General features: G+C 52.4%; 1 long non-coding RNA gene across 1 annotated transcript in view; it reads right to left on the bottom strand.

The window, feature by feature from the left end:
- LOC105186619 (uncharacterized) overlaps positions 1-23384 on the bottom strand; it is a 108177-nt gene that overhangs the window by 16036 nt on the left and 68757 nt on the right. The window contains exon 4 of the long non-coding RNA XR_850027.2: positions 12439-12521. This is a non-coding gene — a long non-coding RNA (uncharacterized LOC105186619). The remainder of the gene's footprint in view (positions 1-12438; positions 12522-23384) is intronic.

The raw sequence follows: 23384 nt of genomic DNA, 5'->3' as shown, positions 1-23384 counted from the left end.
AAAGACAAACGAGCGAAAGGACGAGAGCCATAAGATGGGCGAGGGCTGGCGGGAGGATGAAAGGGTTAAACGCGGGAAAAACTCAGCGCAGCCGTGTCTCTGAATTCAATAACTTTCCGGCTTACCCGCGTCGACGCGATGTCCATGGCCGGCCGACTTCTTCTTCAAAAGGCTGAAGAGGGTGGAAAGAGAGAGAGAGAGAGAGAGAGAGAGAGAGAGAGAGAGAGAGGGAGAAAGAGGGAAAGGCAGGGAGGGAGAAGGAGAGAAATCGCGGAATCTGACGACGAGTGGCTTTTCGGAAAAACCAGACTCAGCATGTAGGACACTTCCGAGCGGCCGGAGAAGTCCTTGAACCGCTCGGAGGAGTCCGCGGGAGTCGTAAAGTGCCGTCGCGCGCGCGTTCGCGTCCCCTTCTCGAGGAGAACGTGGAGAGAAGTTAAGATGGTACAACGTGGAGATAAAACATGTACTTCCGACCGCAAGCGACGACGTGCCTTTTGATCTCTCGACGGTCATCTTCAAAGAAAGAGAGAGAGAGAGAGAGAGAGAGAGGGAAGGGGGAGAAAGAAGACTCTCAGCGCACACTGCCGCTCGCTCCGATGATTCTTTCACGCAAATGTACTTCGCTTACGTGCTTCCATGTGCGTCTCGGAGGTCACGGCGAGAAACCGAGACTCGTGCGATCGGGTTAATCACCCGCTCGCGTTGGAACAACACAAGTCTCGCAAAAGTCGCGCGAGCCAAGCGTGGTCAATCACCCACACACAGACAGGCAAGCCTGACTCACAATCTTATCTTCGAGGCGCTCGCGGCGCAGCGAAACGCTCGATTCGTCCCTCCGGCTTGGCAACCGAGTGTTCCAGGCTGTTCCTCTCTCCGCTCGAGCGAGTGAATTGGAATGTTCGCGAAACGACGGAGACGGAGCCGGCGCGGTGCCGAGCCGGGCGCCAAGTCAAGCCGGCTCCGTTTTATTATTTCGTACAACGACGAGCCTGAAAAAATTCTGCGCGACTGGCAGAGGTCGAGTGCTCGCGACGCGCGTCCGTGTTCTCGCCGAGCGCGATCTCGGGTGCCCGCGAGATCGCCGGGTAAGCGCCAAACGCAAAAAGGGCTGAGCCTTAGGACGCGCGACGCCTCATTTTCGCGCGTTACGACGGGAACGAATGAGGGCGCCTGAGGGAGCGCTGTTCGCGCACGGTGGAGGCGTTTCGTTACAGGTGCTCGTTGGCACCGTCCGCGTGCTAAGGCTGAAGGAAATTGCACCTCGACCGCGATACCGACCATATATCGAGAGGGGGGCAGCTTAGCAGAAGGTTGTCGCTTACCCGGCGAGATTTTCGTCCGGCGCTCGCTCGACGAAAATCACTCGGGCTCGTTCGCGATTCTATCGCGATTGTGTCGCGTTGACCGCCGCGCGACAGCGAAACGAGTTATTCTGCGTATTTATTTAGCTCCGCGCGGGTAAAAATGGAGAAGCGACACCCGTTAGCCGTCTCGCTCGCGCGCGCGCGCGTTCCCGGACAGATTAATTCGGATTATTCGTTAAATTAATTGCGGGGAATGCTGCCGAGCGGCGTCGGATCGCGATTTCTCGCCGGAGAAGGGAGAAGGAGAGCAAAGGGGGGCGCGGCGGGCATAAACGCGGGCGAATTTGCACAGCCCGTTAATTACCCGGGTATCGGATAAATGGCACACCGGCGGGGTTGATTCGCGCCCGCGAATGAGGCTCGCGATGGCGCGGGTGTGCAGGTGCGCGAGCGGCGTGTGTAAATCGATCACGCGAATCACACAGATTCGTAACTCGTGTAAACTTTAGCGTTTAGCGCGCCGCGCCCGCTCGTAGACGGGCGTCGAAATTCTCGCGTCGTAATATCGCGGAAACGACGCGTCTGATACCGCGGCAAGCCAGCTGCCGGGACGCCTCCCCCCCCCCCTCCCGCCATTCAAGGCCGATCGCTTAATCTCGCGCGATGCGTCACCCTCTCTCGTTATCTCTCTCGCGCGCCTATCGCTGCTCTCTCTCTCTCTCTCTCTCTCTCTCTCTCTTGCTCGTGCGTCGCGACACGTCGCGCCGGAGAAATCCGCGCGGCGGGCGAAAATAAAGAGGCGAACTCTCTCGCTCGCTTGCTCGCGCGCGCGCTTGGCTCGGCTCGGCTCGGCCTGCAACTTCCCGCCGGCGGTGCTCGTTAAAGGCTCTAAAACGTTTACGGCCGCCGTGTTTCACCGGACAGCGATGTGAAACAGTTACACAATTATCGAAAAACCATTACGCCGACGTCGGCGCCGTTAACGGCGCGCGGCTGCGGGCGGATATGTAGGCGAGCGGGCGAGCGAGTTTCGCGCCGACGTGCGCGTACGCACTTTACGCGTTCTCTCTCTCTCTCTCTCTGGTGCGCGTCCATGCGTATGTTGGTTCGTTCGGCGTCCCGAGCCGGGCCAGGTTGCGGGCGAGGAACACACTCGTAAGCGTAAGCAGACGAATCTGTGATTTATATCCGCCGGCTCCTCGTAAATACACGCGCGACGATATATCTCCCGAACTCGCGTCGCGCACTCTTCGAACGAGAGTTGCTGCCCCCTCCCCTGCTGCCATCCGTTCGACGCCCGCCCGTCTACTAACCACCCTCCTTTCGCCCCCCTCCTGCCCCTGAGGCCCTTCGCTGCTTCTCTGCTACTATGTCCGTCACCTTTTTTTCGCCCCTTTTTGCCTTCTTCTTTCTTCGCCGGCGCACGATCGCGCGATGACGAATGGAGCGGGGAGGACCGATCGAGTTTACGATCCTCGTAAAATAAATCAATAAGCGCTGTTTTAAGGGCCTACCGAACGTTACGACGTCGGGCCTGCCTGCCTGCCTGCCTGCATGCACATGCCTGCCCACCGCACACACGCGAGCTGGGAAAATTATTTCTTTCTCCGACCTCGCGGCGGCATCGATGCCTCCGCGGGGAGGTCCGATTTTTAAAGGGGCCGCGCCGTGACTCGTTTCGTACATCGTAACGACACCCTGGCGAATGAGGGCGTGAGGGTCGTCGGGAGACGTCCCGTGCAGCCGGGATGCAGTGCGCGTCGCCCCGGAGAATCGCAGAGCCCGGCCGATTCCCGAAATCCGGCCGGTGCGTCGCCGCGATAAATACGATTTTGCGGACACGATATCTCAAAACGGCGATACGTTCGACGTGGCCTCGCGCAGGCTCCCGGCAGGGAGGAGGGAGGGAGCGGCAGAAGCAGCGGAGGGGCCAGAGAGACTCGGCCAATTCGGCGGACTACCTTGTTACACGGGAATTTGCCCAGAATTAAAGCGAACAGGCGAGCGCGCGAGGGCGGCTTATTTACGGCGGCCAGCCGTAAATCGAGACGAGCTCTCTCTCTCTCTCTCTCTCTCTCTCTCTCTCTCTCTCTCTCTCTCTCTCTCTCGCGATACGATACACGTCGCCGCAGAGTAAATAAAAGCGCTCGGAACCGGCGCGCCGGAGCTGCCGCATGCGTGCAGCGCTCTCCTCCGTCGTCGATAAATATTTATAACCGCGTTATAAGGGCCCAACAAAGTATATTGCATTTTGTCGAAGTCGGAAAGGCGCCCTCCCTCCCTCCCTCCTGCCTGACCCTAGTTACATATTTGAGCGCTACGCGCGCAACGCCCGGGCCACAATGGTTATACGACGTTGTAAATCTTAATTCTCGTTGCATCTCCCCGGCGTACATCATCTAGAAGTCCCTCCGCTCCCTCCCTCTCTCGCTCTCTCTCTCTCTCTCTCTCTCTCTCTCTCTCTCTCTCTCTCGACTTATCTTTACTGCCGCGGCATAAAAATGTCCCGCGCGCGAAGGTGTTTCCGAGACGGTGCGCGCGCCCTTCGAAATTCAACTGGGCTTCCCTTTGTCACCGTCGCACCTCTTTCTCCCTTTTATCTCGCGACAATAACTCACGCCACGCGAGCGTAGATGCGTTACATAAATTCGAGGGGCGAGGCGCGGCCGATGTATACACTGGCGATACACGAAATGTATTGTATTAAGCGGCGGCGAGCGGTGCGCGCGCGCGCGCGTGCAAGAAACGTCAGCCCGCTCCGGAGCGCATTCTTAATACGTGGGAAACGCCTCGGGAACGTCACGGCGAGCGACGTCTGCGGTGTCCGAGAGGAGGGATAATTCTTTTTAAACACCCTTCCCACCGACCGTAGCTTACTTCACTCGGTGCTGCTCGCAACGTCGCGACGCCAGCCGCGAGAAATCGCCGTTTAACGCCGAGTCGAGGGGCCGAGCTGATCGGCGAATTCACACCGAGACGCGGCAGATGGGCTTCATCTCTCAAGCGTCACGCTTTCACGAAAACAAGCTTGCCGGCGCAGGAGGCGATTAGAAAACAAAGCTCGCTAAGTGTGCAAATTGCCGTCGCAGTGTTTGCAAGACGCTCGCTTTCCGAACGGTCACGTGTTGAGGCACCGGGGACGAAGAGCGAGACGATGACCGAGTTTTCGGTCGAGTGACGCGTGAGAGAAAGAGAGCCACGCGCTTTGCAATTCCCCTCCCCCTCCCTCCTTCTCCGTTCCCCGCGGCCGCGGCGTACGTCAAAGAGTTGAAGCCGACTCTTGCGATCGGTATTGAAGCACGGCCGAGACGCAGCTGTCGCTCGGCCGGCCCGGCCGGGAATATCTATCTATCTCGTCGCGGCCGCACTGTCGCTCGCATCCTGTCGCCAGCAATTTACAACGTGTGCGTGCGCAACACCACGGCGAATAACAGCGTCCAATTACGGCACCTCGTTCCGAGACGAGTGTTAACGCTTCCATAAAATATGCGAGCCCGATAATCACGGCCGCGGCGACGGCACGAGTTATAGCGACAAGGACGAGTGGCGGCGGCGGCGGCGGCGGCGGCGACGCCTGAGAACGCACTCGGAAACAAAATAATCCCACCTGGTCAGACGGAACAACGGTGTAACGATCGAAGCGAAGGGAGAGAGAGAGAGAGAGAGAGAGAGAGAGAGAGAGAGTGAGAGAGGCACGCGCTCGCCTGTGAAACGATAATCGACCGCGCACACTCTCGCGTCCGTCCGTCTGTTCGTCCGTACGTACTCCGGCCGATACATACCTGTTGCGCTAATATTTTGCGAGCCCCGCGAATTAAACTCGATACCGCGAGCATTAATCGACGACGCGTTAGATTTTAACGAATGCCCTCCCGCCCCACCGCGCGCACGTTTTCACGCTCTCCGTGGCGGCTCTTCCTTGAAGCGAGGCCGCTTTGACGGCTGCGCTATCGCGCTGTTTCACTTTGTCAGCGGTTCTCGCCTCTCGCAAAGATATATACAAGTTTTCCAAAAGTAACGGATCCCCGCTCCCTTATCTCAGAATCTATACATTATAGGGAAAAATGACCCGAACAAAAGTTTCAGGGCTCATAAAAGGCTCCGTTTTTTTGTGACCTCAAATTTGACCTTGACTTCGACCTTGAAGGTCATTTGAAGGTCAACTTGCGTTTTTTAAATGGGAACTCCTATTTTTTTTTATTACGCTGTTTTTTTCTTTTAATTAAATTCCAATTGATTTGAACAACTGTTGTCTAAAACTCCTTTTTATTCGCCTAATATTTTTTCAGATATTTGAGGAAAACTTGATAACTTTCTCAATATATTTAACTTACGATATCTCGCTAATTATTTGTCGGAAGAAAAAGTGGTGCTAGACTTTCTTGCTTGTATTTAGTCTCAAGAATATATTGTTACAATAGCGCCCTGACTTTTGTTAACTTATTGATTTTTGGAAATTCCAAAATCATCAAATTAATAAAAATCAGGACACTATTGCAACAATGTATTCTTGAGACTAAATAAAGCAAGAAAGTCTAGTACCCTTTTTTCTTCCGACAAATAGCGAGATATCGTAAGTTAAATATTAAAAACGCTGTCAAGTTTTCCTCAAATATCTCAAAAAATATTAGGCAAATAAAAAAATGTCTTGGACAACAGTTGTTCAAATTAATTGGTAGAAAAAAAACAGCGTAATAAAAAAACAGAGGTTCTCATTTAAAAAACGTAAGTTGACCTTCAAATGACCTTCAAGATCGAGGTCAAGGTCAAATTTGAGGTCACAGAAAAACAGAACCTTACGAATCCTAAAACCTTTGTTCGGGTCATTTTCCTCTATAATTCATAGATTCTGAGATAGGGGGCGGGGGGTCCGTTACTTTTGGAAAACTTGGTATATTCGTCGATGATAATGGCTGACAATTGTAATGCTGCGAGTGCGCTGCGGGACGAACTGGTACACATCAGCGTAATCAAGAACACGGATTTGTGTACGAGGAGGATGTTTGTTCGGCTCAAGGAAGTTGGCTCTTCGAAATCAAAAGGGTTACTAGCGAGGCGCCACGGACGAACAGACTATGCGGGTCTCTTCTGAAATCACTGTTTAAAACATCTGCGTCTAATTTCTTCTCGCGACTCGCTCTCGGAGGGCGAAGCCCCAGGGAGCGATAATAAACGCGTCTATCTATCTAGCCGTGAAACGCGAGCGGTCGACTCGACCGCGTATTTTCGCGTCCCTTAGCGCATCTCCATTGGCGCACGCCGGGAGGAGCACCGGCTGCGCTAATTTATGCCGTGTCTCCTTCTCCCATCTGCAATACGCGAATTTAATTAAAAGTGCAAAGCGTAATTAATAGAGTGAAACCGTATTTATGATGCTTCTCCGGCGCGCACCGACTTTCGCGGCGCGCGCTGCACCTCCCTTCTCCCTCCCTCTCTCTCTCCCTTTCTCTCTCTCTCTCTCTCTCTCTCTCTCTCTCTCTGTAATTAATTAATATTATATTCCCTTCATTCAATTTTAATTCGTTCCCCTGGCCGCCGCCGCCACCACTAACATCCCGTCTCCATTGCTCCAGCGATCATTATGGAAATATTCTCGCGGGCTCTCGCGGCGCCATGTCGCGTTGGATGCAAAATTAACGTCCTTCCGGGCCGTAAATATCGCCCGATCGATTAAGATTTCATTGTTTCCGTCAGCTGATGCGCCGCTACAGCAACGGTACCTGAAATGTCGGACTCGGCGCTCCCGAGCTCCGGATTGCTATTTTAAGTTGCGCACACGCGTCAATAATTGATCGCCAAGCGACGTGAGTACGCGACGCTCTCGCCGTAGCCGAGTGAAATCGATCGTCGCCGGCCGGTGAATGAAATTTCGCGTTTGTAAATCATGCGGGATTTAATATCGACGCGGCGGCGGAGGCGAGAGGAGGAGGAGGGGGGGGGTGACGGTGGCCGCGTCGCAGCGCGCGGTACGCGGCAAATAAGCCCCCTTTTTCGTTCGCATCTCCGAGCAGCTCGTTCCCAGCGCCCATCGCTCCCTCCCCTTTCCCCTCCTCCCTCCCGCCCGCCATCGCCAGACGTACGAACACCCTCGCGTTCGCATGCACCTTTCACGACGGGCTGTGATCGGCTTGATTCCGACGAACCGAATTTTCAGCGCGAACGATACACGGAAATGAACTTTACGCCGCGCCGGAATGGCGTTATTCCGCTTCCATTAAGTCAATCTTCGCCGTCACGCGGCGAAAGCCGGAAGCGTATGGAAATCTGTCTCGCACCGGAGCGCTCTCCAGGTTCCATCGAGTCCTTGCATTGGCCCTCCCCCCTCTCGCTCTCAAGCGCGCGCGTCGTTTGCATCGCGTACGCATATGTGTGCATATATTTTTATATCCCGTCTGATATATACGTCTTCGATCGCAGGTGCATCTTCCGCGCGTCGCAGGATATCACGTTCCCCGTACGCGATCGCGTGATGCAGTCGATGTGTGAACGCTTCGTCCTTTCTTCCTCGCGCCCCATTTATCCCGAGAAATCGCGACGACGCGGGAGATACTCGGCGCGCGACTCGCGCCTCGCGCCTCCGTGTGAGGCGCAAAGTCGAAGACGGAGAGCCGTTTGTACAGATAAGATTAGAAGATCGAAGGACGAGGAGCCGATCGAATCGAAGGTACATATTATGGCGGACGGGTCCGCCGGTGAGACTGAAAGTTCCGCCGAGGCTCCGATTGAGAACCGCTGAGCCTCGTTCGTCGCGTATGTGCCTCGTCCATTCTCTCCACGGCTATACGCCATTATCCCGTGCCGTGACAAAACGAAATAAGACACGTACGTAGTCACCTACCATCGCGGTTGAAAGCTGGAGCTTCTGACCTTCAAGGTTAACGGCTCGGCGAAAAATGTAACGACGCCGCTAAACGACGCGCGCTTTGGATGGTTTCATATTGGTGACCTCGCCTCTTCCTCTTCTTCTTCTTCTTCTTCTTCTTCTTCTTCCTCTGTCGCATCTACCCGCTACTTTTTTGTCGGTCAGTTAAAAGCGCGGTCGGAGATCTCGACCATAAGACCGTGGTCCGATGAAGGGCGATGAAGGGCATGGTGGAGTTTCGAGTGACGCGAGACAGTCGCGTATTGTCTTCGCTTCGGTAATAAAGGGTATCCCAAAATTCACGCAAGAAGTAATTTTGATAGAAAACACAGGTTTATGATTAAAAATTGTAAATTTTTTATTGATTCGTAAAGTATAGGGTTATGTATGGAATAGCATATCGGGTAAATGGCCTCCACGGCTTTGCTGGCACATATGCACTCTTTTGTTGAAATCTCCCATGCGTGGGTGGTCGTGGGCTTGTTGGCATGAACCTTAGACTTCAAAAAACCCCAAAGAAAAAAGTCCAACGGCGTTAAATCGCATGATCTGGACGGCCAAATCTGATCAGCAAAACGGGAAATTACACGACCAGGAAATGACTGATGCAGTAATTGAATTGTTTCTCGGGCTGTATGGCATGTGGCACCGTCTTGTTGAAACCACACGTCGTCCACATCCACATCTTGCAATTTAGGCACAGAAAACTGGTTTATCATGTCGCGATAGCGAGCACCATTAACTGTTATTGCCTGACCAGCCGCATTTTCTTCCGAAGAATGATCCGATGATGCCTCCAGCCCAAAATCCGCACCAAACAGTGACACGTTGTGGATGCATTTGTTTCTCAACAATCACTCGTGGATTTTCTGAACCCCTGAAGTGCGACAATTTTGTCGATTAACCAAACCATCAAGATGAAAATGAGCCTCATCGCTGAAGATGATTTTGTTCGAAAAATCAGCATCCACTTGTTGTTGTTCCATAATCCATTTCAACGAACTCTCTTCGCTGTGCGCGGTCAGTTTAAAAACCCTAAACTGTCAGCTGTCACGCTGTCTTTTCTTTTTCGTTGGCAACACTTTACCGCACAAATGGCGCAAAATTCGAATCTTGCGTGAATTTTGGGACACCCTTTGCATACAGAGGAAAGTTGGATAACGCGACGCGATAACGCGACGTGATAATTGAAGCGTGTGACAGGAAAACATCGATGACGATCTTGGACTCGAAATCTCGCCTGCACATTAATTTTGCAAATTCCGCGCGACTTGGAGCATCAGTACGGGGCTCGAGAATTTTCGAATGTTTCATCGACTAAATGAGCCAATTGGCAATCAAGACAGCAATCGACAGCTCGGGAAGGCTTCTTAAAGTCATCTTCCGCTAATCACGAACCGCCGCCGGTTTCCAAACAGCGACGAGCCGCTCGGTGGCTGTCGGAAATCGCACCACCTTTGAGGTGGTTTTCAATCTACTAAATTGTCAAATTAACGGGATACGCACACGACACACATCGAGTGTGACGATTATTATCTGCGAACGCGTACGACCATCAATCGTCATTAGCGCTGAGCTTTCAATCGACTCGTATCTTTTTGTGCAGGTTGAGCGCATGTCCACGACGACGACGATGACGACGACGATGACCAAGAGTTGACTCCTGGAGTACAGGTCGCAGGATGCAGCGACGGCGAGACTTTTTTTCTCACCTGTATCGAATATTCGAAGTCCTATCGAGTTTCGAACGCAAATAGCGAATCATAACGAAGAGATTATATGAGAGAAGAAAGAGCTGGCTGTTGTCCATTTTGACCCACTTTGGCCCGGTAATCTTCATTAAATTATTTCATATTCGCACACGAGCGTTATCTGCAGTTGAATAAGTTACATAATTCCAGTTATTTCGACTAATTCCGCTTATTCCGAGTAATTCCGCGTTCGCGGCGTGATGACGTAGAAAATGAACATTAGAGAGCGTCTAAACGTACACGCGCGAGTGATCGCCGGGTTTACTCACACGCGTGAACGACGTTAATCACGTCAGTGGTGCGATGTATTATAAATATTAAACAAATTTTGTCGTAAACGCAGGTTGTGGAGCGTTCTAAGTGGCATTATATCGCATTCATACGCCACAAGTTGTTTGCTGCAACAATTTGCCGCTCGCAATTAACCGCCGGCGAAAAATCGTAGGCGACAAAGTTTCGCAGCTTTGCGAGACTGCTTTCTTGTTTTCTTTTTTCCCCGCGCGAGTATTTAATTAAAACGGGGCATATCTGCATAAAAATTCCAGACTAAAGCGTGGCCCGTATATTCACGAAAAATGGCTATCGCTATTCAATTGATTAAAAAACTTTTTCGTTACTAAATGGTGCGAGGCTATTCGCGCTGCGCTCGCGCGCGTACACGTGTGTATGTACGTGTGTGTGTGTATGTGTGTGTGTGTGTGTGTGTGTGTGTGTGTGTGTGTGTGTGTGTGTGTGTGTGTGTATCGCACAACGGGTGTCCTGCGTAATAATATATGTTCAAATGAAAGAGAAACCACCGGTCTATTGAATAAAAGGTCATTTCTGAATAAAGCTAGTGCTGAATAAATAAAAGAGATCGCGTTGCTGGATTCAGTGGATTTTCGGCTTTTGGGCGCCATAAATCCTGCATTAACTAGATTCGCGTCGAGATAAATCCGGTCTGTCGGGACGAGAAAGAGGGAAAAGATAACCAAATATACTTGTATATTATTTCGTTGTAATATTAAGAGAGAGAGAGAGAGAGATAGATAGATAGATAGATAGATAGATAGATAGATAGATAGATAGATAGATAGATAGATAGATAGATAGAGAGAGAGAGAGAGAGAGAGAGAGAGAGAGAGAGAGAGAGAGAGAGAAAGAGAGAGAGAGAGGGAGGGAGGGAGGGAAGGAGGGAGGAGAGAAAGAGGGAGAGACGTAAACTATACACTCGCCTGTCACAACGATCTATCGTCCTGCCAAGACGCCACACGGGAAATTTCCGGCGCGATTTTACTCAACTACCGACACCGTTAATTATTGCGCAAGCAGCAATTAGGATTCAGATCGTACGCGCTCGATAGACCGCTCGCGATCGCTTTGCACTTGCGTGCAGTGCGTAAGCCCATTTGTATTTATAGCAGCTGCACGCCTCACTGAGCACTATTGTCGCGGACAATGAAACCAGTTCGTACGGACGATGGAAAGGAACTGGACGCTCTTCTGCAGATAACAGCGCGACTCCGTAAAGTACAAACGAGCCAAGAAAATTGTCTTCAGTGTGAGGGAAGGAAAGAAAGATAGAGAGACAGAGAGAGAGAGAGAGAGAGAGAGAGAGAGAGAGAGAGAGAGAGAGAGAAAAAGAGAGAGAGAGAGAGTAAGCAAAGACGTGGGAGAACAAGAGGATGAGAGAAAAAGAGAACGACCGTTGAGAGGGGGGCGAGAGGCGGACGTCGCATGATTAAACGGCGTTATATCGTCGCGATAAAATCGACGGTTACATCGATACAGATCGCGTGTGCGTAACCGACGGTGTATTATTAACGAAACAGCGTAATATGCTCGGGCACCGTAATTGGCGCGGCGCGGACATCTGACAAATGGCTTTTAACGTTGCGCGTATTTGTATACTGTAATTTATTATATTTCCGTTGCACACGAGAGACGAGAACGCGCTCGCACGGTGCAACGCGCAACCCGCTAATAGAACGAGGACGGAAAAAAGGAGGGAGGGGGGGGGGAAGAAAAAAAGAGGAAGAAACATTATACTTTCCGCTCGCTATTGGCCGTGTTGTAATTTACAGCGAGCTGTTCGCGCGCGCGGGCGGGCGGGCGGGCGCGTCCGTTCGCTTCATCGTGACGGCCGTAAATTTCAATTTAAATGCGCGCGGCGTCGTTCTCGCGCTCGCGTTGATTCGCGCCGACTTCTAATTCGTATTTAAATCACGACAAATCGCGTATGCGCGAGCGGCAACCGAACGGCAAATCGGACGTGATGGTTTTGCGCGCGACAGCCGACACGGGGCGCGCGCACGAACGAGATCCGTCTTACGACGTTATATTTATCCGCTTCATTTGCAGCTCGCGCGTCTCCGTGTCTCCGCGCGAATGTTTCAATCGCGCACACCAACGGCCGCCTGGCCGCCCTCCTCGTCGTGGCCCGCTTCGCCGCGGAAGCGCGCGTCGCGTCATGATTGTCTCGCGATTAAAAAGCAATCGAGACGCTCATCGATTATACGGATCGCTGAACGTGACTTACCCCGGTAAGTGCGGAATCAGCCCGGAAGTCAGCGATTCTCCGGAACCAAGCCTCGGAGAGAGAGAGAGAGAGAGAGGTGCCCTCTGGAACCAATAAAAAAAAGAGATTAATAACTCTCAGATTATAAGAGTTGAGCGATTTCAATGCATCGACTCGAAGCGATCAATTCCCCGCGCGCTGGGAATCGTGCGAAGGAAAGGCGAACCGAGCCCCTCTTGAGACTCGCGTCAAACTCGGGACTCGGGACTAGTGATGGGCAAATATCGATCGATGAAACAAGCCAATCGATTTTTATTTTCTTGAAAAATCGATCAGCAGACCGATATTTTTGGGGCCGATTATACCCTAGATCGATTATTTTTTTCGTCGATTATATTACTAGATTTGTTACTAAGTTTTTATCACTAGGGAATTTGTTTACTACTATTAAGGCCCGTCTGCAATAGCTGCGAAAATAAAGCTGTAGCAGTAAACAGTAAAAAATAAAGCAACACAACAGTCGACTATTATAAGAAGAACCGACTTTAATTGGTTTATTTCTTGTAGCTTACGCTTATAGCCTTATTCTTGTACAAGCTTATGCTTGCAGCCATTGTGAAAGGATCTTTAAGGTTTTAATAATATATTAATTTATTGTTGCAGCATGTAACTCTTCACATTAATTTAAAATAAACTTAATTAATAATGAACTTAATTGAAAATAAACTTAATTAATAATAAACTCAAAAATAAATACTTTATTAAAATTATAAATAAAGGGAAACATCGATTATTATCGATATTCTTAAGAAAATATCGATTATGCAAAAACGATTTTTTTGATAATCGATTAAATCGAAGACGATGCTTTTTTTGACGAAGCCCATCCCTACTCGGGACTAAACGCGCGCGCTCGGAACACGGATCGCACACGGCCGATGAGTCGGCGCGTTGAGGCGCTCAATGAGCCAGCCCGGCCGCGGCGGTTGACGATTTTCAGCAGCTCTCTCCCGCGAGCGAGAGCGCGCGTGTTGGAATCGCTCTCCGCCAGCGAACGCGCGCGCGCTCCCGGGGCGTGTGAGTGCTGACTCTGCGCGTTTCAAACGATGAATGCGCTCATTGTTGTCCCCCGCCATTCACGGCGATACGCACACGCGTGGCGCGCGAGAGCGAGAGCGAGAGCGAGAGCGCGCGAGAGCGAGAGCGAGAGCGAGAGCGCGCGACAGAAGTTCGGGGAAGCGAGCTTCTCGCTTCTCTCGTACGGTGAATCGACGTATTCGATCGCGCGACGATAACGACACGGCCGATCGCTTCCTCGCCTTCGCTCGCGACTCGGCGGTTTTGCCGCTCGCGAGATTCGAGGGACACCCACACTAGGAAAAATGTATTGTTGCGTGAACCAAAATTTTGTTGTAACAACAAAATAATTTGGTTAAAATATGCCCAACAAAACTGTCTAGTTCCTGTAAACAAATATCTTGTTTGATTACGGTTTGTTCGTGTAACGTAATACTTTTGTTATAGCAACCAAAAAGCTTCAACTATATGAATTTTGTTAAAAATACTATAATTTTTTCTTAATATATAAAATCTGAATTTTAGTGCACAGAAAGACACAGGAATAGTATCCATTGGGCATTATTTTAGTTTATGTAAAATAATATTTCGTCATTATGTAATTTTTATGGATAAATTAACTAAAATGCTTAATTTTTATATATGAAGTCTAGAAGAACAAAATCATTTGGTCCAGAGAACAAAGCAGAAAAATATATTTAGTTGAGACAACTAAATGTTTTGTTATATAAAACAAGATATTTGGTTGCTATTAAAAAATGCCTCAACTAAACGGTTTTGTTAGAGAGACTAAAATTTTTTTTTCCTAGTGCACTCGTGGGAGTTCGAGCGGTTCGAAATATTTCAAGGACGGGTGTCTGTATTTTTTTTTCGTCCTTTTTTGTCCTCCGACGGGACTCTTGCCCGCCTTAACAATGTTTCTACAGTGTCGTACAGCGGTTTCACGAGCGCGATACTCCGAAAGGATGACGCGCGTCCGGAGATCATGAGTGGGCAAGGACAATGTCGCGCGCGATACGTCTCGAGCGAGAGACGAAATGAGCGACTACTAATGACGACGACGACGGCGATCGATTGACGCTCGCCGGAGCAGCGATTCCGCGCGGGGTGTACATTTTTTCTGGTCATTGCGCAAATTTATAACGGCAGAAGTCATAAATCCACGCTGCACAATGCGTTCGATCCTCAGATTATTAATGGCGCCGAACTTTGTATTTTTCAGATCGGCACGCGCGTGTTCCTCCGCCGGTGGCCGGATTCCGACGTGTTAGTACACACACACATACACACACGCACGCCATTATTTATAACGCGCGTAACGCGGAATTATTTATCGCTCAATTGCGAGAGCCGGCCAAGCCAAGGTTCGCGGACGCGGCCGGCGCGGCGCGGCGCGGCGGGGCGGGGCGGGGCAGAAGGTGTCGGTGCGTACCTGGTTTAACCTGGAAATTCCTGGAAATTCAATCGCGTTTCATGAACTTTTATTCGTTTTCACGGCTCGTCCGCGGCGTATCTTACCGTTTCTACGCACAGCTCCCATTACCGGCGATTTATCACGCGCCGAGTGAAATGTTAAGTCCGCCGTCCCCGTGCCGTCCACGTCCGGGTCGCGCGCCACGCCGATGCTCCTCGTACGGTTTCTCCGATCGTCCGTATGTCCCGACTAGAAATGTTCATCAGGTACGCCTGATATTGACGAGGGCCTAATAGGACCAACGGAAGTCAATTCTAATCAAGTCAGACTTTATAATGTCCTGATGATGATTGAGTAAGGAAGACATCAGCGAGGTTACAATGATTGGATCTTAACGTAACAACTTAGTGTATCATATAAGGGCCGTGAAAAAGAGTAAAGTCAACGGGGGTGGGGGTGGGGGTGGGAGGGGGATGCTCCGAAGTCCGAAGGAATCACGAAAGTGCGATTCGAGTGTTCGAGCACGACGCGTCTTTTCGGCGAGTCGACGCTCACTCCATGCGCGCGCGCGCTCGCCGAGTCTGCCGATGTAATTCGCGGGGAAATGTTTACGGTACACTCGATGCAGTAAACAGTACTATTCCTCACGCAATTTGATTTTAACTGCGCCCCGAGTTTCCGCGGGATAAGAGCGCGCCGCCCGAAGTTAACCCCCGAGGCAGTTTCGAAACTGAGTTTCCATATTCTTGCTCGCTCGCTCGCTCGCCCGTTCGCTCGCTCGCTCGCTCGCGCTGTGCAATTTGAAGGAGTGGACGAGCGTTGTTTATAAAGTCCGGACAAACGTGCCACGATATTACACCGTCTGAGAACCCGGGCGTCCGGACAACGGCTCTGAATCGTCCGAATCGTGCGGATTTCGGCAATTTCGCCGAAATTTCGCGGGCCGCTCGTAATAACTCGCACAGAGGAGAATCTCTGTCCCGGAGCGTCTAATTAGCTCCGATTTCCTGACTGGACGAATTCCAGACTCGGGCTGAGAAATCAGATTCGTGCCGATTTTACGCGGCAAAAAGTCTCCGCGTTATTTCTCTCCCCGTCTCGGGGCAGAAGGCTGCCATTATCGCGCGATTTAGCAATTCTTTGCTTACGCTCTCCAGCTCCTGACCCCCCCTCCCCGCTTTCCCCTCTCCCCTCTGCCCCCTCACTCCCTGCGCTGCAAACTTAGCTACCGCGAAAATCAGCTGTTTTTTGCGCAGCGCAGGCCGCGCGATCGCCGTTAATTAATTCAGGCGGGAAGCCAAACCGAGTATGGACATCGGTCCGCACACTCCAGTGACATATAAAGCGAGAGAGAGAGAGAGAGAGAGAGAGAGAGAGAGCCGGGACAATTAATTAACCAAAATGGCTCCGGTGAGGCTCAGAGGTGCATTGTTGCAGTCGGCGGCGTACATCGGCCATTGTTAGTCGCGGGCCGACTCGAAAGCGCGTCCTTGTTTCCGCGTCCTTGCACCGATACAGATTTCCTGCGAGCCTGCCGAATACTCTCCAACGTCTCGGCGCGGAGGAGCAGAAGGAAGAGGAGGAGGAAGAGGAAGAAGAGAGGAAGCTTCTTGAGCGGTGCGACGAGCGTTCTCGCGCACGACATTGCGAAGCGGTGAGGCTGAGCTATCAATTACGCGATTATTCTCGTGATTTGCCGGCCGCGGTGTAATTGTTGTGTCTTACGGCGGCCCAGGTGAATTACAACGCGACGAATTGCACCGCGAGGACGCGCGGGCGATTTGCGATAATTATCCGCCCGCTCGTCCGTCGTTCGCGTCCGATCGTGACCGGCGAGGTGTGAGCGTCGACAGCGTCGACGCGAGCGATTGACGACGGCGAGGATTGCGCCGAGGTGGAAATTGGGAATATCAACGAGGACTCGAATGACGACACGGGCGGCTCGATTGCGTCGACCGTTGCACATTCTGTTTGTGTCGCTCCTAAGCTTTCGGTTAATTCGTCCGTTAACGGGGCGAGATTCGCTCGCGCGGCGGCAACTTTTCCCCGAGGGATGCTGTCGAGATCGAAGACCTCCTGCTTTCAAGCGTAAGACTGAATGTCGAAAGAATCCGCAAGCGAGTATGAGACTGAAAGACGATATCTTTCCTAGATCATCTCCGTATATTCCCGAGACCTAATTTTCGTTGATTTCGAGATGCCACAATCTTGAGCCCGCTTTTAAGACGTCGGTTTGAAGAATCGACGTTTGATTCGGCTCACTGCAATCGAGCACACTCCCCCCTCCGAGATGCACTGCTCTGTGTACGTGAAATTTCCAGGCTTTTCCCACCGAGATCGAAAGGAAAACGTGCGCGCGTGCAAGAGAGAGAGAGAGAGAGAGAAAGAGAGGTGAGAAAACGGCAATTCGAACGCGCATTTCCAGCGCCGGCAATTTAATCAGCGATATCGCGCAACCTCTCAACCTCTTTCTCTCTTTCCCTCGACAACGCCTGTTCGCTACGAACGAACGAATTCGGCGAATTACGCCAGCGGAATAATTTGAAAACTCCATCGGATCCAAAACGAAGTGCAGGAGGAGGAATCGGGCAGGGTGCCGGCCGGAAACTCCCGGAGAAATCCGTTTTCGCGCTTAGGTAAAGATGCGCACGACACGATTTTGCCGGGAGCCAGGCAAAAAGTCTCGCGAGCGCGGAAAAAGGTCTCGAAATCGGGAAGGGAGATTCGGATTCGAGCGGAACGCGGCCGGAAGAGAAACGGAGGGAAAAGAGGGGCGGGAGTGAAACGGGGCAGGAAGAGGAAGAGGAAGAGGAGGCGGAGGAGGAGAGGCGTGAGGATTCTCGCTCGCGCGTTCGCTCGCTCCTTTTTTTGCCATCGAAATGAGATCTCCCGCTAATGCAACCGGGGGAACGCGCGCGCGCGCGCGCGCCTGTGCCTGCGCCGCGGGAGGGAAGGGCGGTGGGTGAAGGTGAAAAAAATGTAATTACAGCGGGGAATGATAATGAAGTTTACATTTTAATAACCCGCCCGTGTCGCCAGATGGTCCCGAATGCAATATTAATACCCTCCCTCCCTTCCTCCCTCCCTCCCTCCCTGCGCCGCGTTTACAGCTACTATATATATACGTGGCTGCTGAGGGTCCAGCGCGAACACGGAGCACGGAACGGATGCGCAGGTGTGCGTGTGAAAGCAGCACGCGCGTGCGTTTGCTCGCGAAGACGGAGGACGAAGGAGCCGGACCGAAGGCGAGAGAGAGAGAGAGAGAGAGAGAGAGAGAGAGAGAGAGGGAGAGAAAGAAGAAGACTACGCGCGCGAGCGAACGAACGAAGAGGTGTTATTGCGTTTCGCGAAGAATGCTGACCGCGGCGTCATAATATATATTTGCGAGGCCGCTCTCGCGGACCTCGGGCTACACGTCGACACGTCGACGCGTCGACGCGCGGCCGCGCTTCCCCGTGCCGTCGACGACATGAATCTAATTTATAAGTTATGAGTCTGTCCGGGCCCGACGATTGTCCCTCCGCATTCTTTTCTCTCTCTTTCTCTCTCTTTTTTTTTTTTTTTTTTTTTTTTTTTTTTTTTTTCTTCTTTTCTCTCTCTTTCTCTCTCTCTCTCTCTCTCTCACCGAACCATCGTCGTGTGGTCGGAAGGGTCGCCGAGTCGCCGGGCCTTCTCGGCCGAGTTTCAATTTGCAACTGTATCCTGGCTACGAGTCGTTGCCTCGCAGTAACGAGGCGAGCAGCCACACCGACAACGAAGACGAAGCTCGTGGCCCAATCAGTTTTTGCATAGGTGAGAGAGTAAGAAACGGAGAAGAAAGAGGGGAGACAGAGTGAGAGAGGGAGAGGAAGGGTCGGGGCGAAAATGTTTAGAAGACAGCCGCAATTAGAGGCTTCTTTCCGGGATGATATATCGGGCCAAGTCGACGCTCTCTCGCTTATTATTTACAACAACGATATCTCCGTTTGCCAATTACCGCGGCGTAATGTCGTGCTTTTTCTTCAGCCTGCGACTTGCGGTAGGGTGCTCTCTAAATTTCTCCGAGCGAAATCTCAGTCGACGCGATAATGGACACACTGTCGCTCGAAGAGCGGGAATGAATATCCGAAGCGAAATCTTCACGTAAATTCTTCATCCATACGAGTGTGAATATTTTAATCGATTAAAGCGAATCTGTCCCGGATTATGTCGGATTCGCTGTTCAATCTCGATCGACGATTTCCTGCGGAGAATTCCCCCTCCCCTCTGTGTGTAAGTGAAAAGTCACTCCAATTCGAGTGACTCGGTTATCGCTTCACCTTCCGAACGGAATTTCACTCCGAGGGTTTCAGCGAGCCGGACGTCTTCGATTCTCTCTCTCTCTCTTCGCCGCGCGACGCGCGCCAAAGCCGCCAATTAATAAATTAAATAATAAATCCGCCAATGTGTGTCTCTGGGGCCGCGAGACGTGGAACTCGACTGAGATTACGCCGCGAGGTACGGTAATAATAACGCGGACGAAAGAGCGACGACTTTCCCAGCAACGGGCGTTATTCCGCAAGAAAGAGGAAAAGAAGCAAACAAACTGCGAACACGGCACGCGGATATGCAAATCCTCTTTGGAAACCGCTCGCGATCGCCACTCAGCGATGTCCAGTCGCCCCCCTCGAGATCGATCCCCTACAACCCTTGCAGCCTCCGCGGCCGGCCTGCGCGGGCGAGCTGAAAAAAGGCAGCTGCACGCGATCCGGAGCGCGCGCACGTGGAGATCCCACACGTAGGTGTCCTCCCGCTGGATTTTCTCGTAATTATCGAATCTCGCTCGTGAGTAGCGACGGCGGCGGCGGCGGCGGCGGCGACAACGATGACAGCGGGACAGCGGGGAAAAAAGGGGTAGCGCGCGGGGCCGATGAACGGCGGGAGCGGGGTGGAACAAGAAGCGCTAGTTGCGAAAGTAAATGGCTGACGGCAAGAAGTAAGTGCCCGGAATGATTAGAGGAGCCGGAGTGGAAGATACCGTTCATTAAGTCATTTTGCACAGTCGAACCTCCGCCCACTAACGGGAGGGCCGACGAGGCCGAGGGCAGGCGAGCAAAGCAAACTGGCTGCCAACTGCCTTTAGTAAAAAGTAACATTAGCTCTCTCTGTCTCTCTCTCTCTCTCTCTCCTTCTCCTCCCTGCCTGCCTCCCCTCCCTCTCCCTCTCCTATCTGTCTCTCTTGGTCGACGAGCCTTAGAGCGCGCGGAGGCGAATGCGCTCTCGCGTGCACCCGTGGGGCCCGATTCGAGCACGACACGACTATCTTCGAATCGCGTCTAGAAGCTGGTCTCTCTCTCTCTCTCTCTCTCTCTCTCTCTCTCGCGGAGAGACAGCGAAATGGCGTATATATCGTGTGTAAGCCATCGGGAGAGCGACTAAACGTCGGCCCGATGCTGAAAGATCTCGGATGGAATTATGCGTTATTGCACCTGCCGGCGGGTACGCGATATTTAAGCCGGCCGGACGATAAGATCGTTCTATACCGCGGAGAGCGAGATCGCCGGGCGGAAAGCCGCTCTCGAGAATATTGATCGATGCCAATGTAATCTTAATTATCTGAGATATCTGTCTTCGCGCGCGCGCGCGCGCACCGCCGGGGGATATTCAAATCGTTTCGCCTGCTCGGCGAGAGCGAGAGCGCGGCCAATTTTTTCGGGGAATTTCAATCTCGTCGACGTCAGCTTATGGATTCGTGCGCGAGATGAGAGAGAGAGAGAGAGAGAGAGAGAGGGAGGGAGGGAGAGGAACGAAAACGCGCAGACACCGTCTGCGTCGACGCACAACGCCGCGCATATCCCCGTCCGCGTTTCCAGTTTGCTTGGGCCCTTCGGCTTTTTTCCGCGCCAACTGCCGCGAATTTATTCCAGAACTGACGGAGAGCCCTTCCCGCCACCGCGGCGGCGACTCTGTTGACGCTAATTAAACGGGTACTCGAAAGTTGACTAACCGTCGATTGCAGCTCGCCGTATTGAGAGCCGCAGTCCCTTTCTCGACGTCCGGCCGAATGAGAATGAACGCGACTCGAGCCCGTAATTATCATTCGAAAGTGGGGAAAAAGTGCCAGGCACTCGACAACGAAGGCGAAGGCTCTTCATTCTGACGGCGCCGTAAACGTCGATAAAGAACTGTCGCGAGCATCTTCGAGCGAGTGTCGATATACCGGGGTCGACTCGGCTTTCTCTCCTATCTGAAGATATTAATAACCTTAACAATGTACTCGGTCAGCAGCGGTTGGCACCCAGTTATTGTTTCAAGAGTCCTCCCATCCCCCCTCTCCCCCCTGCCCCTCGGATTCGCTCGTTATTGATTAAAGCCGACAGCGCTGTACGTATCACGGCAATTGAAAAGTTATGGGCCGAGAACTAGAATATACATCGCGCGCTTCTGCCTTTACGTCACGTTACACATCTATTCTCTCTCCACTTCACCGTAATCGAGCTAACGGATAAAACGGCTGCGCTCTTGTGCGCGAGCGTGTCTCCGATAGCCGATATAATTTCCCACAATTAACGTAGCGTCATGTTCCTATCAAGTCGCATAAATCGCAGACCAAGTAACAACGACCCGACGAATAACGCACGCTAATGAAACTAATGAAACGACACAATCGCGGTCGCTCAGACGCTACTTAACGGGTGTCGGAAAATCACGTTGGTGTATCGGTCGACTAAAAGCTCGACGATCGACGGAGATCGGTTTCGGGGTGGTCAACGGGAATGACCTCGACAGGCTCGGCACGAAGGTATCGTAATTATCTGTCGTTAGACAACGCCACGTTAATCGGCAGCCCGGTTAATCACGCGTGACTCTCCCGGGTGAGAAATTCGGCCAGCGACTCATCTTTCGACATAAAGTGTGTTGCACACAGCCGTGTAACGCGACGGACGGGCGAGCGCGCGCACGCGCGGCGGCGGCGACTCCACGGCAGGAGACGTTCGGCAATTTCGCCAGCTCGATAGCTATTATCATATTCCGCACATATCATATCAAATTTATGGCTAATAAAGGCCGATCGGGTAACAGGCCCGTGGGCCCGGCGTGAGGCCCGCAGGTAGACCGACGCGACCGCGCGCGCGAGGCTGGACCCGCTCGTTTCCATTCTCTCTCTTCCTCGTCCGATCCCGCCAACGTCCGCCGGCATCGGCCGTAGTTGGCTGGCTTTATAGTCATGGCAGTTGGCAGTAGTGGCAATTGATATGCGCGCCATTGATATATGGGGGCATATTTCACGAAGTTGGCAGACCTGCGAGAGAGCTCTCCGGGTTTGTTATCTCGCCCTCCTCGGTCCTCTCTCCTCCTCTCCTCCTTTTGCTTTCTCCTCTTTCCTCCCTCGCGCTACACGAGCCTCTCTATCTCTCTCTCTCTCTCTCTCTCTCTCTCTCTCTCTCTATCCATCCATCTATCTTTCTCTCCTCTTCTCTCGGACGATTCTTCGTCTCGCTCCTTCTCTCGTTTACTCTCCTCTCTCTATCGGACCGAGCCTGACCGGCCGGCCGAGCTGAGCCGAGCCGAGTCGAGCAGAGCTGAGCTGAGCCACGATCGGGCTACCAATGCGCGCGGTGAATTATGCTTACCCTTTGTTAAGATCTTTGGCATGTCTTTGATTGGAACGAGCGGGGGTTACCCGGGGGGGAAGAGACGAGCGCGAGGGAAAAGCGAGTCCGAGCGAGAGTGCGCGAGAGAGAGAGAGAGAGAGAGAGAGAGAGAGAGAGAGAGAGAGAGAGAGAGAGAGTGCACGAAGAAGATACGGGGAACCTTTGACCGCAGGACGCACGTGGTCGGCCAACATCTCGCGATGACCACATGGTGGCGCGCATGCGGCGAAATTTAGCTTCTAAGCGGTCGCAAAGTCGCGCTCGCGCACAAAACCGGCGGTCGCGGCTACTTTAGCGGGGGGCTCTTTATCGGCCTGTTGGTCCAACGTCGACGCGAAACGCCCGCCGGCCGGAAGAGTTACGACGGGCTGCTGCTGCTACATCTGTTTGTATTGTTTTCCGCAACGACAGCTGAGCCTCGGCTGAGAGAGACGAGAGAAAGGAAGAGAGATAAAGCCGCGCGTCGCATCCTTGACCCCTGACCCGTGCAAATGGATCTCAACTTTCTCGCGAGTACAACAACGAGGGCAGCGCCCGATCCGGCTGGGAAGACCGACAGGCGGCGGCGGTCGGGCGGGCGGAGGGGAGGCAGCGAGAGAAGGGAGACGGTGAGTTTGAAAGCCGTCGAGAGAGCGCGAGCTTCTTCTTACGTAACGGCGCAAGCGTAGCGCATAAGCGCCGCGCGATCCGTGATACGCCCACTCTCTCGACCTGTGTGAAGTTAGCCGCGCGCGTTTTTCGAACGCCACGTTTTCGTTCCACCGCTCTTTCATTCGTGATTTCTCTTTCGTCTTCTTCAACAGCGCTTTGAGCCGCTGCGGACTCGCGGCTTTTGCGGCGTCATACGCACAAACGGCGCAAAC

Source organism: Harpegnathos saltator, unplaced genomic scaffold, assembly GCF_003227715.2.
Source record: "Harpegnathos saltator strain DR-91 unplaced genomic scaffold, Hsal_v8.6 scaffold45, whole genome shotgun sequence".
Taxonomy (NCBI): domain Eukaryota; kingdom Metazoa; phylum Arthropoda; class Insecta; order Hymenoptera; family Formicidae; genus Harpegnathos; species Harpegnathos saltator.
Note: the sequence above shows the minus strand (reverse complement) of the source record. Positions and strands in the feature narration are given on the sequence as shown.